This window comes from Sminthopsis crassicaudata, chromosome 1, assembly GCF_048593235.1.
Source record: "Sminthopsis crassicaudata isolate SCR6 chromosome 1, ASM4859323v1, whole genome shotgun sequence".
NCBI classification, from domain to species: Eukaryota; Metazoa; Chordata; class Mammalia; order Dasyuromorphia; family Dasyuridae; genus Sminthopsis; species Sminthopsis crassicaudata.
The window spans coordinates 127,453,594-127,467,222 of NC_133617.1; the positions used below are offsets into that span (position 1 = coordinate 127,453,594).

The 13,629-nt window shown below is 33.5% G+C and overlaps 1 pseudogene; it reads right to left on the reverse strand.

The window, feature by feature from the left end:
- Nucleotides 1-461: 461 nt before the first annotated feature.
- Nucleotides 462-1,175, reverse strand: LOC141549343 (legumain pseudogene; annotated as a pseudogene).
- Between the last annotated feature and the right edge of the window lie 12,454 nt (nucleotides 1,176-13,629).

The following is a 13,629-nucleotide window of genomic DNA, read 5'->3' on the forward strand; positions in this document are numbered from 1 at the left end:
GTTTGAATACAAATGATCTTAAAGGGAATGTTTTTTTAATGAAGTTAATGAGTTTGATGGTATTAAGAAGCACATTATCTGTTGATTTTTTTGTTTTTTTGCTTATCAGTGTCTCCTAAAGAATTAAACAATGAAAAAAAGTCATATGTTTATTGCCTCTAGCTTTAAGTTTTGCTACAAACCCAACAATCTCTCTCATCATTCTTCTAGCCTCATTTGTATCTATGTCATTCTCAGTGCAAAGTACACATGTGGGTCCAGAACCAAGGCTTCAGTGCAGTTACATTATGGAATACAACTTTCCACCCAGAGGTTATGGATTGCCAGCTTACTAAATCCCTAATCTTGGCCATCTCTGGCCACGTTAACTCTCAGAGCAGTGGTTCTTGTTCAACAGAGTACCCTGGACACAGCTGCTTGCAAGAACATGTCTTTATTCCATGTGTTCACATCCTGCATTGTTAGTTAAAACAGTGGGTCCTGAAATGAGTCACAGCTGCCTTGTAGCAATCATGGGCTCTGAATGTCCATCTTTCAGAGAGCATTTTTTCAGTGTGAACACTGGATGCAGTTACTACTGATGCAGTTTGTTGCACAGTCTTCTGAATAATGGATCTAGCCTGTAGATGTATGTTCAACTTCTCAACAATTTCCTTAGATTCAGTTGCATCATTAGTGGCCATTAATTTCCTTTTCAGGATTGCAATAGGAACATCAGGACTTGGAGTGGGGTCATAGTGTTTCAAAAGTGGCAGAGAGATGGGAGAAGTAGATTGATGTTTCATTCCCTGAAACTGCATCACTCTCATGTGGGAGATCGTCTTGTTTCCATACTGCTTGACATGGCTGGTATTGGTTTGCTTTTTCACTAACTGAAATTAGTAATGCAGAGTCTCTTTTGTCAAATCTTCCACATCTGAATCTTCCATCCAGTTGACACTCTACCAATAACCCAGGAAATTTTCTCTCAGGTCATCATAGTAACAGGCATAAGAAGACTCAGAAAGATTGGCAGCAATAGTTGCATAAACATCAATATCATCAGGCAGGTGTTCCATCATTGAGCCAGATTCACATGCTTCAATTTAAAATACCATGTTTTTGTATTTTTTATTCTGGTGCATATAATGGATAGTCTCTTTCAAATCCTTTACATGAACTTGACAACAGCACATTACAAATTGGCGCCCCACATTGGGCACCAATTTGTTAATGTGCTGTTGTCTTCTCTTCCTTTAAGATTTATCAGCTTCTGGAGACAACAGCACGTTACAAATTGGCATCCACAACATGGGGCAAGGAGTTTTGGTTATCCTGATAAGGACTTATTCTGAGCCCTTTAGAGGAGCTAGCCCAGACCTTCGCATTTAAGGACTTATTCTGAGCCCTTCAGAGGAGCTGGACTGGACCATCACACTGCACTACTACTGAACTCCTTCCAGCTTCCTCATGAACTCCTCCCTTGAACTCTTAATGAACACCTGTTTCCTGGTCTGCATTGCTTATATAGAGTCTATGAGGTCACATGCTCAGCCAATAAGGGAAGGAAATGTCTCCCATTGATACCTTCTCAATAAGACCAGAGTTCCTGCTCCAACAACAGTACCTAAGGCTGCAAAAATTACATCCAGGTGCCTCAGGCTTCTAGCTCCTGTACTTCTCTTATGCTATGGGAGGCTCCTCCCCTGACCCTTACAATGGAACATGAATAAGTACTGTGACAAACACTTCAGATTGATTAAACATTTGATTTTAAATTAATTTTTCATCAGTGTGCCTTCAGAAACTTTTCATTATTGCCAAATTTTTCACTATGCCAATATTCAGACTACTCTATATATCTACAATTTAATTTACAACTTGGGCCTAGTAGAGGATAGCATAGAGCCCAGACCAAATAGTAAGCTTGACTGAATAGCGAGTAAACTTCAGATTTTTGAGGGACTTTGGTGATTCCTTTATATGCTTTCTCATTTTTCTGTAAAGCAAGATAAAGAAAGGTTTGTTCATTGTTTACTTAAGTGCTTATATAAGACCTTAGAGAGCATTTTTACCATACCTCTATAGACTTATAAGCTCTAACTAATCAAACAACATTTTAATATTTTCCCACAAGCAATTCTAAATAGACAATACAAATATGAGAGAATAATTTGGTAAGGGTGCTATTAATATTAAGCTTGGCCACAGAAACTAAAAGTTTGGGATATTCAGTTACTACTGATTCCACTTTGTTTGTTCATTTATGTCAATCTTTTCATGATCCTTCTTGGGGTTTTGGGTTGTTTTCTTTTGGCAAAGATCTTGAGTGGTTTGCCATTTTCTTCTCCAGCTCATTTACAGATGAAGAACTCAGGGAAAAAAATGTATATATATATATATATATATATATATATATATATATATATATATATATATATATATATAAAGTGATTTATCAGGATTACACAGCTTTTAAGTGCCTGAATCTGATTTGAACTCATGAAGATATCTTCCTTATCTTTAGCCTAGTATTTTATCCATGGCTTCACCTAGCTGCTCATAGTTTCTGATTATACAAGTATAAATGTTTGTCCTTGTTAGTTGTAATTTTCTTTATTTACCCTTTTGCCATAACCCTGCAAACTAAGAGTCTATAACAGAAGTAGATTGAGGGATTGAGGATTACAAATTAATAGTCAAGAAAGAGAAAATGTCTGGTTAAAATGTTTGATTTATTCTATTTCCACAAAATTATGAGTTTTCATATAAGTTTCATGCATTCTGTGTCTTTACCAAGGTTTGAAAAATTTAGAGAATATAAAAATAGGTATGAGTACATGACTAGATACCATATGGACTAAGTTTACAAAATGTGTTTCTTTCTCATCTGTGCAAGAAAAAATGTGGCCTTGGAAAGGAAAATAGAAGAAGGGAATAAATATTGATATAGACCTACTGTATGTCATGTGTCATATTAAGTACTTTTAATGAATATTATCTCATTTGACCTTGATCTTAACACAATGCCTGTCACCTAGAAGCAATTAATAAATGTTTGAATGATTGGTTGATCCTCACAATGACCTTGCAAAATAGGTACTATTGTTATCCCAGCTTCACAGTTGAAAAAACTGAAGCAGAGTAACTTTCTCAGAGTGACCCAAAAGTCAGATATCTGAGACTATTTTTAAACTCAGGTATTGTGAATTCCAGTGCTTTTTCCACTGTACCATCACTTGCTTCAAGATCACAAATACCTTGAGAAGAGTGTTCTTCATTGGAGTTGATGATGAAGGGTATGTTATTTTCAGTATAATGCCAGTTGAGGACTAAAAAGCTGAAGAACAATAAGGGAAGAATAAGAGATAAAAAGCTTGTCACTGATTAAATCAATCTTGGATATAAACAGTATTAATTTTATGTAGTAGAATGTTCATTAAACCTCTACATATAGCAGTTATTATATATTATTAATTTGCTCAAGCAAGAAAGAAGAGAAGGAAGGGAAAGAGGAAGAAAGGAAGTCTGTGGATCATACCAAGTTTAACAATATATTGAGGACCTGGGGCAGAGAAGCAAGAACAAGAAGAGAAACAAATGAAGGCTGGAGTTAGCCAAGTGGGGTCTAAGCCATAACATAGAGGAATAGAGAGCTAGAAGGTCAGGAGCAGATACGTGGGACCTGATAGGGACACACACTAAAGAAGTTTGATGACACAGGGGGGCCAGGAACAGAAACATAGTATCTAAGCACAGATGAATGAAAAACAAACACTTCCAGGCTTGGAAGACACACATCACTATGTGCATTGGGGAGCTTAGCTCAAAGGTCTTCTTAAAAGGAGATCTCAAACCAAAAGTCCATCAGGCTTTCTTTGCTTTCACTTGTGAGTTTGTTAGTTTATGGTTTTACTTTTATCTGGAAGAGGGTGGGAGGCAGGAGAACCAGCATAAAGGTTTGGATGTTACTTTACAGTAATGTTAATGTAGGTTTATTTCTTTATATAAAGTCAAATTTGCCATGTCCATCTCCGTAACTAGGGAACTTTTTATAATTTTTCAATCTCATAAACAATAATACCAATTGGAGTTCATGAGGACCCCCTAAATTTTGGAGTTCCATAAGAGCATTAGGAAGTATCACTAAGAGAATTTGCAGGTTCAGATCTATTTTCACATCAAGAGCAAGTTTATTATAATTATGATGCCAATTAAAACAGGCTGGATTCCAAAAGATGTTAGCAAAGAACTAGGAGCAAGAAGATAAATTTATAGGAAAAAGTTAGAGAAACCAGGTGTTGTGTCACTGATTAGGTAATTTTTTGGCTTAGATATGGAGTTGAAGAGTGGTCTGGTTCTGATTTGGTGCACAGGTGCAGTAATCATAGTTCTCTGGACATAATTCACTGGAAGGGACTTGGCAGGACCTTCTGGAGATGTTTGTTAAGGCCTGAGATGTCACTAGGTTAAATAACAGTCACTCAATTTTGTTCTATGCTTGCCTTACCTTTAAGCACTTCATTATTGTTGCTCATTAGTCTCAGAAACTCTGTTATCACTGACCAATACATTGTTATCTGATATGCAGCAATATTTATGGCTTTCTTGTTGTGAATATATGGAATAAACTAAGGAGGGATTGCCTAGGAGAACAAATATATCATTTACAACTATATCATTCCCAAGTCCACATGACCTTAGGGTTATTGCTACATCTTACCTAAAAGCTATAGCTTATCAAGAGGAGCAAAGGAAGTATATTCTCTTACATTTAACCTTGGACAATGAGCCTACTATTATTGGTACAGAGAATTATTTCTTGCTTATTTTATGCTTAATACAAAAAACAAAACAAAACAAAACAATGGAATATCTTTATTTATTATTAATTTTTAGTAGATAAATTCACTTTGCAGGTTAGAGCTTACTGTTTTCTTGGTTACTCTAATTATCTTTTATAAATTTCTCCTGCTTATTTTTATAGATCTCTCAATTTTCCCTCTAACTAATTATAAAACAAAAGAGAGGTTGTTTTTGTTTTGCTGAGGCAATTGGGGCTAAGTGTTAAGTGTCTAAGGTAAAATTTGTATTCTGGTCTTCATGATAGAGCTGGTGCTCTATCCACTTCACCAACTAACCACCCCGAATATAGAGTTTTATAATAAGATAATTTAATAACATTAGAAGCATTGGAAACTTAAACATTTAAGCAACTAAAGAAAACTTTATTAGCATAAATATAGCAATATTCAGTGACAATGGATCAGTCATGAAGGAAATATGATCCAATAGAAAAGATTTAATTGTTTAGGAAAAAATGCAGTAAAAGTCTCAAATATTTGTTTACAAATAAATCAGAAGATTTGAGGGAAAAAAATTAATGGTTGTTTTGAAGTGTGTGAGATGTTTATGGTATCTTTCTTAATTCTACTATGCTTTCCAACTCCTCCTTACTGCTAACTAACTCTTTTAGGATGCTAAATTCCTTTTAGATTTAGCTTGCCAGTAAGGGCATGCCCCAATCTCATGGGTTGCTTCCTTTCTACTGGGTAATTGTGAGTTCCCCTGAGGAACTTGTCTTTCATATGCTCTTTCACTGGATTTCATATTTTCCCTTCCTTCTGTCTGTTGTATCCCTCCATTTTGTCTGAAACATATTCCTCTAAATAAATTTACCTTTTGCCAAAGAGAATGATCATTGTGAATTCTTCATGTAATCAAAATCCAACTTTTGATTTCTACCATCATTTGGTGCCAACCCCCATATTATAGATCACAGCAGTTTTTACAAAAAGACAACTAATATGAGTAGACCCTGGGCTGTGACCCTTCAGTTACATTTACTTAACTATTCCTATTTTAGTTGGGTGAGAGTAATGAATTATTTGGTAAAACCCAGTCTCTGTGAAATAAAATCTTCTTCTATCAATTTATCAAGACTCAAAGGGGTAAAAAGAATGTATTAAGTACTGATGCAACCTCAATTTTTGTTTTTCTTTAGAATGAGAGAAATGATTGTTAATAACCAGTATCTTGGGGGAGATTCAGAATACTCTTCCTTCCTCTTCTTCCAAAATCCTGACTTTTAAGTCCCAGTTTTTCTAAAAGGTTATTGCTGATGAAATTGCTTTAATGCTCTTCAAATCTCCACCTACCCCAGCAAGGAATTTAATCTGAAGGGGGGAAACCTATTCTCTTCTGTTCTGGTTTAGATAGGATATACAATCTTTTAATTGATAGCCTAAAGCTATGGGTAATCTGCTATGGAAATATTTTCCTTATCCAAGCCATACACTGCCCTTCATCTTGATATAGCCAACCTCCAATCACATAACTAATTAGATTTGACTGCTGTTTGAATAACGACCTACTCTTTTGAAGAGTATATAAACTGTGAGCTTTCTGCTGTGATTGTCTTTAGTATAAGTGTCAAACAATCATCCTTATATTAATATGCTTGTCTAATTAATAAGTGGTTAAATTACCCACAAACTATGTTTCTCAAACTTTTTAAACATCCCAAAAAATAATAACATTCAATTCTATCTGTAAAATTAGTGATTTAAATATTATCCCAAACTCCAAATTATATTTTTCCTAAATATTTTCTTAAAGATTGTTTCACTCTTGAATTCTCTGTGAGTTCTATATCAAAATGTTAGTCTTATTTCACCATATCTCAGAGCTTTCATGATCTTTTCACTGTTGATTATCATCTCTTCAAAAGGATCTTCAAAAGTATTTTTTCCATGATACTTTGTATGTGTGTATATATATATATATATATATATATATATATATATATATATATATATATATATATATATATGTGTGTGTGTGTGTGTGTGTGTGTGCATATATATGTATATATATATTTTTTTGGTTTCATTTTTTTTCTCTAAATGTATTGCGAATTCCTTTATTCATTATTGTTTCACATTTGTCTTTTAACTCTTCAACTCAGCACATACTATCTAGTTGATATATAAGTGATACTTTTTAAATACCAATTGATAGATTGATAGCTTCCTTATATTGAACCCTAAATAATAACCCATAGCAAAAATGTTGAACCTTGAAAAAAAATCATAGACACCCTTCCTTCCTTGTTATTAGGACTGGAAATTTAATTCAAAAATAAAGAGCCCAGGAAAAACCCTGAAGCTCCAACTCACATTTACATACAATGTACATTGTGACACAATGCATGGAACCCAAAAGAAAAACAATATCCAGGTACCAACAACTCTGACCCCATCCTTGTCCAAAACTATTCTGGGAATAGAATTATGTTATCTTCTGCCTAAAAACATAATCTATGTCCTTGTTATATATAGGATCTATCTATCTATCCAAGAATGGTCTTCCCCCCCTGCTGAGAAGAACTGAGTTACAATTCCTAAAAGCTGTAAATACCAAGTTAACTGCTCTCTCTCTCTGAAGTAAAAATAACAACAGCTGGAAAATGATAGAATGATTGCCTTCTGGGCTTCTGTATTCTTTTTACAAACCCTAGTTAGGTAAAACTCTATATCCCTACCTCAGTTCCTCTGGGATGAATGCTTTGGACAAGAATACCACCTGGCCACATAAAGATTAAAAATCAATCTCTATCTGCCTCGGTTTCTCTGGAATTACACCAATAGTTATAATCATAGATATAAAACATAGCTATAACTACAAATTTTCTTATGTTTTCCAATTGAAATTTGAAAGAAAATCTAATAAAAATTTATTTTATTCCAACTATCACATGTATAGTATAACATAAGTGCAAGATCCCCTGCACATTTGACTAATCAAAATTAAATTATTCAACCTGCAGTTCTTCTGAAAACTGGGAAGTTCTTAGACTTCCCTATGCTTTGAAAACTTCAGTAGTTTGCTAATTAATAGCTTACTTCATTTTCGATTAGCTTTTATTTAAAAATTTTAAGTCTTATTAAAATGAATTATGGAAGAAAAGAAAAGAAAACTCTCCCACACTATAATTTTGCAACTATAGAAGCTTTCTTGCTGTTGAATTAGTATGCCATTGTATTCTGGGTAAAACAGGGTGTTACTAGAAGGATTTTAATCATGTTCTTGCTATCTTCAGCTAGGAGTCACACATGTAAAGACAGACTTCAAAACCATTTTTCTGTTACTCATTCTATTCACATGAGTAGTTGAAACACATTCTTTACAATACATATAATCTATGTCTGCCTCTATATAATTTATATATAATTCATATATAATTCTGCCAAAATTTATATATATATAATTTTTATTTATATATATAATAAAATTTATATATATATATAAATAAGAAAATATATAATATATATTATATATATATATAATAAAATTTATATACATAATTTTTGCCAAAAGTATGAAGGGAAGAATGAGTTACTATCTTTAGAAAGAAATGTCAAAATCACACATTCATTTGAGGATTAAGTATCAGTGATTTTAAATTCTGATAAAGAGTAAGTTTCAAGATGCCCCAAAGCTAAAAACGTTAACACTATATAAATAATTTTAAAAGAATATGAATAACTATAGGCTAGAATATTGAGCCAAATCTAATAATCCGGTCTTAATAAGGATAAAGGTAAAACACTCAAATTAGTTTTAAAATCAATGTCAAGAACACAAAATAGCAGCAGCATGGTTTGCATAAGTAATTCAGAAAAAAACATCTTAAAATTTTAGTGGACCACATGACTAGCATGCTATATATAGTCAATGATGTGATGTGGTTTCTGACAACAGCAATATACATTTAAGTTGTACTAAGAAATAAACAGTATTGTTTTGACACAGTTTCTCTAAATTGTTCTCATTCAGTTTCCTTAAATTGTTCTGCCTATTTCCCTAATTGGTTCTGCCTCAGTTTCCCTGATTGTTCTGCCTCAATCCCCTTAATTGCAAATCCCCCCTCTAGTTCATAAGGACTGATTTAACTCAGGGCTGCTTACTCTAAGGTTATAAATTATGGATGTGTAAACTCAAGATAAAGGAGAGTACAAACTTCCTGGCTCTAAACTGGATACCTGCTTAACTTCTTAATTTGTTAGAATTTATGGTCCTACCCCTCAGTTTGTCAGAAAGAGATTGATGATCCCTGCCTGGAGATTTTTACTCAACAAGTTTGGACTCCACCCTCTGCCTTTGTTTAGTACTATGTATAAATATGTCATTGAGAACTCACATTCCCTGCTATATGCTTTGGATATCAGCCCTGGGGGCATTGTACCCCCAGCATACTCTCTCAGAAATCCAAATAAAATATTAAAAACTCTCTATTCTGTATCTCACCTCAGTTTCTCTGGCATTACAGTATCAAGGATTGGAAGGTTTAATGAAATAACTCATGAAATAAAAAAAAAAAAAGATACTTTTATTTGTCACTCAAAAAGGAGTCCGTAACCTAAAGTCCCTGAACATGATTTTTTTTTTGTTCTTTTAATATATTTTAGCCACTTTATTTTAAAAAATTTTCTTAGTTATCTTATTTATCTTATGCATTTAAAAACATTTCAAGGAATCCATAGTTATCACTAAACTGCCAAATTGTTCTGTCATACCACAAAACAGGTAAAAACTCTTAGATTAAAGACTACTAAAATAATTTATTTTTTAGATATTAAAATTTAGGTCCACCTAGCTTAAGACACTTGTATATGATCATTTAGGTCTAGGATTCTGTGATTATTACATTTCATTTCAGGTATTATATTTTTGGGAATGACATTAAACATTTTGAATAGAACCTGAGGAGTTGAAAACAGATTTTTAAGGGACCTAGGTAGTTTTCCACAAATGGAAAATTTAAAGAAACACCTGGTTAGAGAATTTGATGTAGAAATTAGCTTCCTCACTTATAATTTAAAACATCTTACATTATTATTGGATTTTAACATTTCTAAAGTGTTTTTTCTTCTTTCAAGGTGGGTATTTTGATTTTTATTTTATAGGATGAGAAAATGCAGTCTTATTCCTTAGATCTTTTCAGGCCAGCAAGAGGAAACAACATTCAAATTATTTTCCTTGGACCTAGTTGAATGAATTTGTATTAAGGATTGCAAAGTCAAAAAGAAAAAAGACTATATGAAAAAGCACAATAACTAATAACAACTGATATGTTAATGCTTTATAGAATATAAAACACTTTGCATATCTGATTATGCATTTGCTAATTTAATCATCACAACAACTGTGTAAAGTAGATATTACTGATGATATTATTGCCCCCATCATGAAGGAAAAAATGAAAATCAAAGAAGGTAAATTACTTTCCCATGGTAACATGGTAATAAATTATGGTGAAAATTTCTAATCCAGCCATTATTGATGCTAAATCCAGAGTCTTCCCTGGCCCATCCCCACCCCCCCTCCACACACACACACACACACACACACACACACACACACACACACTCACCAGACCTGAAAACTAAGCTGAACAAAGAGGGTTATCTCTATGCGAACTGAAATATTCAGAAAAGTAATAACTTCCTCTTCCCTGGAGAATTTTATATTGAGCCTAGATTGCCAGTCATCATAGATGTTCTAGAAAGAATTCCTGCTCTGCTAAAAATTGACCAAGCTAGCCTTGGAGATTTCTTCTAAATCTGACATTCTGTGATATTCCCATTTTCTTTCTAGAAATTTATTATTTACACAAGCTAGAAACATGGGGAGACAGCCTGAAGAAATAGGAGATTTTTTTAAACCATTTTAAAAATATGGATAGATATGAGCATGTTTCTAGAGTAAGGAAGAGTCAATAGTAAGATGCATGGAGGAAAGGGTAAGATTTGCTATATTGTGAACAAAATAGAAGGTGATGGGAGATAAGCACCTATAGCTAGCTTTGTTAAGGAAAAAGCTTTCCTTTTCTTCTCTATCAGTGAATAACATTTATTGTTTATTATGTGTTATCCACTGAACTAAGTACTGAATATAAACAGAGATTAAAGGCAGTTCCAGCCTTTAACGAGTTTATAATCTAATGGGAGGAGATGATAGGCAAAGAAATATATAGAAAGCAAGATATACATACTATAAATAGGAAATAATTAAGAGAGAGAATAGAATTAAGGGGGTTTGGGGAATGCTTTCTATAGAAGGTTGAATTTTAGTTGATGTTTAAAGGAAGCCAAAAATAGTTCCAGCAGCAGAGGGAGGACATTAAAGTCAGGAGGAATTAGCCTGAGAGAATGTCAGAGATGAGAGATGGTAGTATCTTGTTCCTGGAACAGTCAGGAGGGAAGTAATAGTGGATCAGAGTGTTAGGGAATTAGGTTATTAGGAGATTGGAAAGGATAAGAGGGAGTAACTAGTCTGATTTTATAGTTTTAAAAGTATTCATCTTTTTTTGTTCTTCCAATGGAATAAGTTTTTAAATTGTCATAGAAGCACTTCTGAGACCAGCAGTTCCCTGAGGTAACATTCTAACTTCAGAGAAAAATCCTTAGTGACAGTCTTTAATGGCATGTTGATATGTACCTATAGAGGCTATTTTCCAATTGTTCCTGTGGAGTGATAATTATATTGACTCTCTTGTTTTTCATATCTTCTTTTTCAGTTATATCTAAAATATGTTACTTGGAAATCTTCAATGCAATTTTTTTTTCTTCCTTCACATACCCTTGAAAGTAAGAGTTTTCTGAATTTTTTATATTCATTAGTTTCTCTTATCTATTCCATTTTTAATCTATAATTTCCTCTGTGCATCTTCAACTTGCTATTTCCAGTTATAATTTTTAAAAAAACATTTTATTTCACATCATAGCATCTTTGTTTATATATAGATGATATAATAGGAACTGTGGCCCCCTGATATTTGGGGGAATGGGTGGACCTGGGTTGGAATGTTGTGCCATAGTTCTCTTTTAATGTCCTGACCCAGTTTCCTTACTTTTCCTATACAGTTACTCTGGCACAGGTTATAACCATTCCCTCTTAATATTAGAATAAAATTCTTATATCTTAGACCTTAGGCTACAGTTATTCCCTCTTAACGTTTGATAGGATAAAGGTCTTTATCCATTTTAGACATCATTAGAATATCAGGAGCTTCTCCAGTACCTCCCTCCATCATGTCATCTTAGGTGCCTCCCCCCATTAGGTCATTCCCATCCAGATCCCTCTCCCATTATGTCATTGTTCTTGTTATCTTGTTATTATGTTCTTGCATTTTGACATTCAGGGCTGGATTCTTTGAGGTGATAGTCTCCTTCAGCCCTGGGACCAACAATGGATCCATTTGGTCCCAGTAAATCTCTCCATGTAATAAATTCTGAATTGAATACTCTCTAATCTCTATCATGCTCAGTTTCTCCAGCATTACAGGAAAAATCCTAAATTTCAATCCTTCCAGATATTTGAGAGCATCCCCACCTTACTACTTGATTCCCAGGGGAAACTCCCACAATAATTCCCACCTATAATTCATTTAGATATCTTTGGGGTTGGGGAACATAATTACCACCCATATTGAATTCATTTGGAGATGCTTCCTAGCCCCATAGTATATAAATCTAAATATAATCAAGGCTGTGTACCCAAACTTTTGCTAATTTCTATTAGGAACTGGCCCACTGAATGGCTTTTCAGTGATATCTCTTACTCTTCATCTCTCCTTAACATAGGTACACACAATTCTTAATACTCTCTTCTTACTGAATTTTCCTTATGCTATACTTACTAGGTATATTTTATATTGTAGAAATGCAATCTAAGTATAGGGAGGGTAGGGACTTTTTTTTTTTTTTTTTTTTTTTGGTCATAGATTTCCAGTACTTAGGTCAAAGCTTTGCAAATACTAAACACAATCATAATTGAAATGATTTCCACTGAATTTCAGATATTCCTGAAAATGGAAGTTAATGTAGTTTTTTTTTAATCTTTTGACTCTAATAATTAAATCAATTTATGTTAAAAAGATTTCTCACCTATTAGTGGATATATTTACATTAACAGAGCATTTAGTTGACTTGTAATGTTAAAAGTTGCATTATAGACCATAACCCCAACATCCCAGAAAAACTGGGTTTGAAAAAGCCCTAAATTTAAAATGATCTAGCTATCCCAAACACATTTTGCATACCTAAAAAGATCCTTGTGCCCTTTACTGTCATTACCCAACTTGGCATAAGAATAGCAACAGAAATCTCATGCAAGACCCCTGTGTCCCTGTCCTTGTTTTTGAAGTATTTCCTTAACAACAGCTTAAAAGATGTCAGATAAGGAAGCAGGATAAAGTGATCTGTTTTCTGTCCAACCTATAAAAATTCCCATATCTTTTTTGTTCACCTCCATGGGATGCGAATCCGATGTGGTCAGTAGACTTTCAATAAATTGTCCAATTAAAAAATAATATTTCTCATTAGCACTACTGTCTATCTACCCAGGTTACTTATACCTTCAGAATCCAATACTTAACATACAACAAGAAAATTGGATTTACACAATTATATTGTATCTAGATTATACCGTAACATGTAAAATGTATGGGATTGCCTGTCATCTAGGGGAGGGAGTAGAGGGAAGGAGGGGAAAATTTGGAAAAATGAATACAAGGGATAATGTTATAAAAAAATTACTCATGCATATATAGTCAAAAAATTATAATGATAAAATTAATAAAAATAA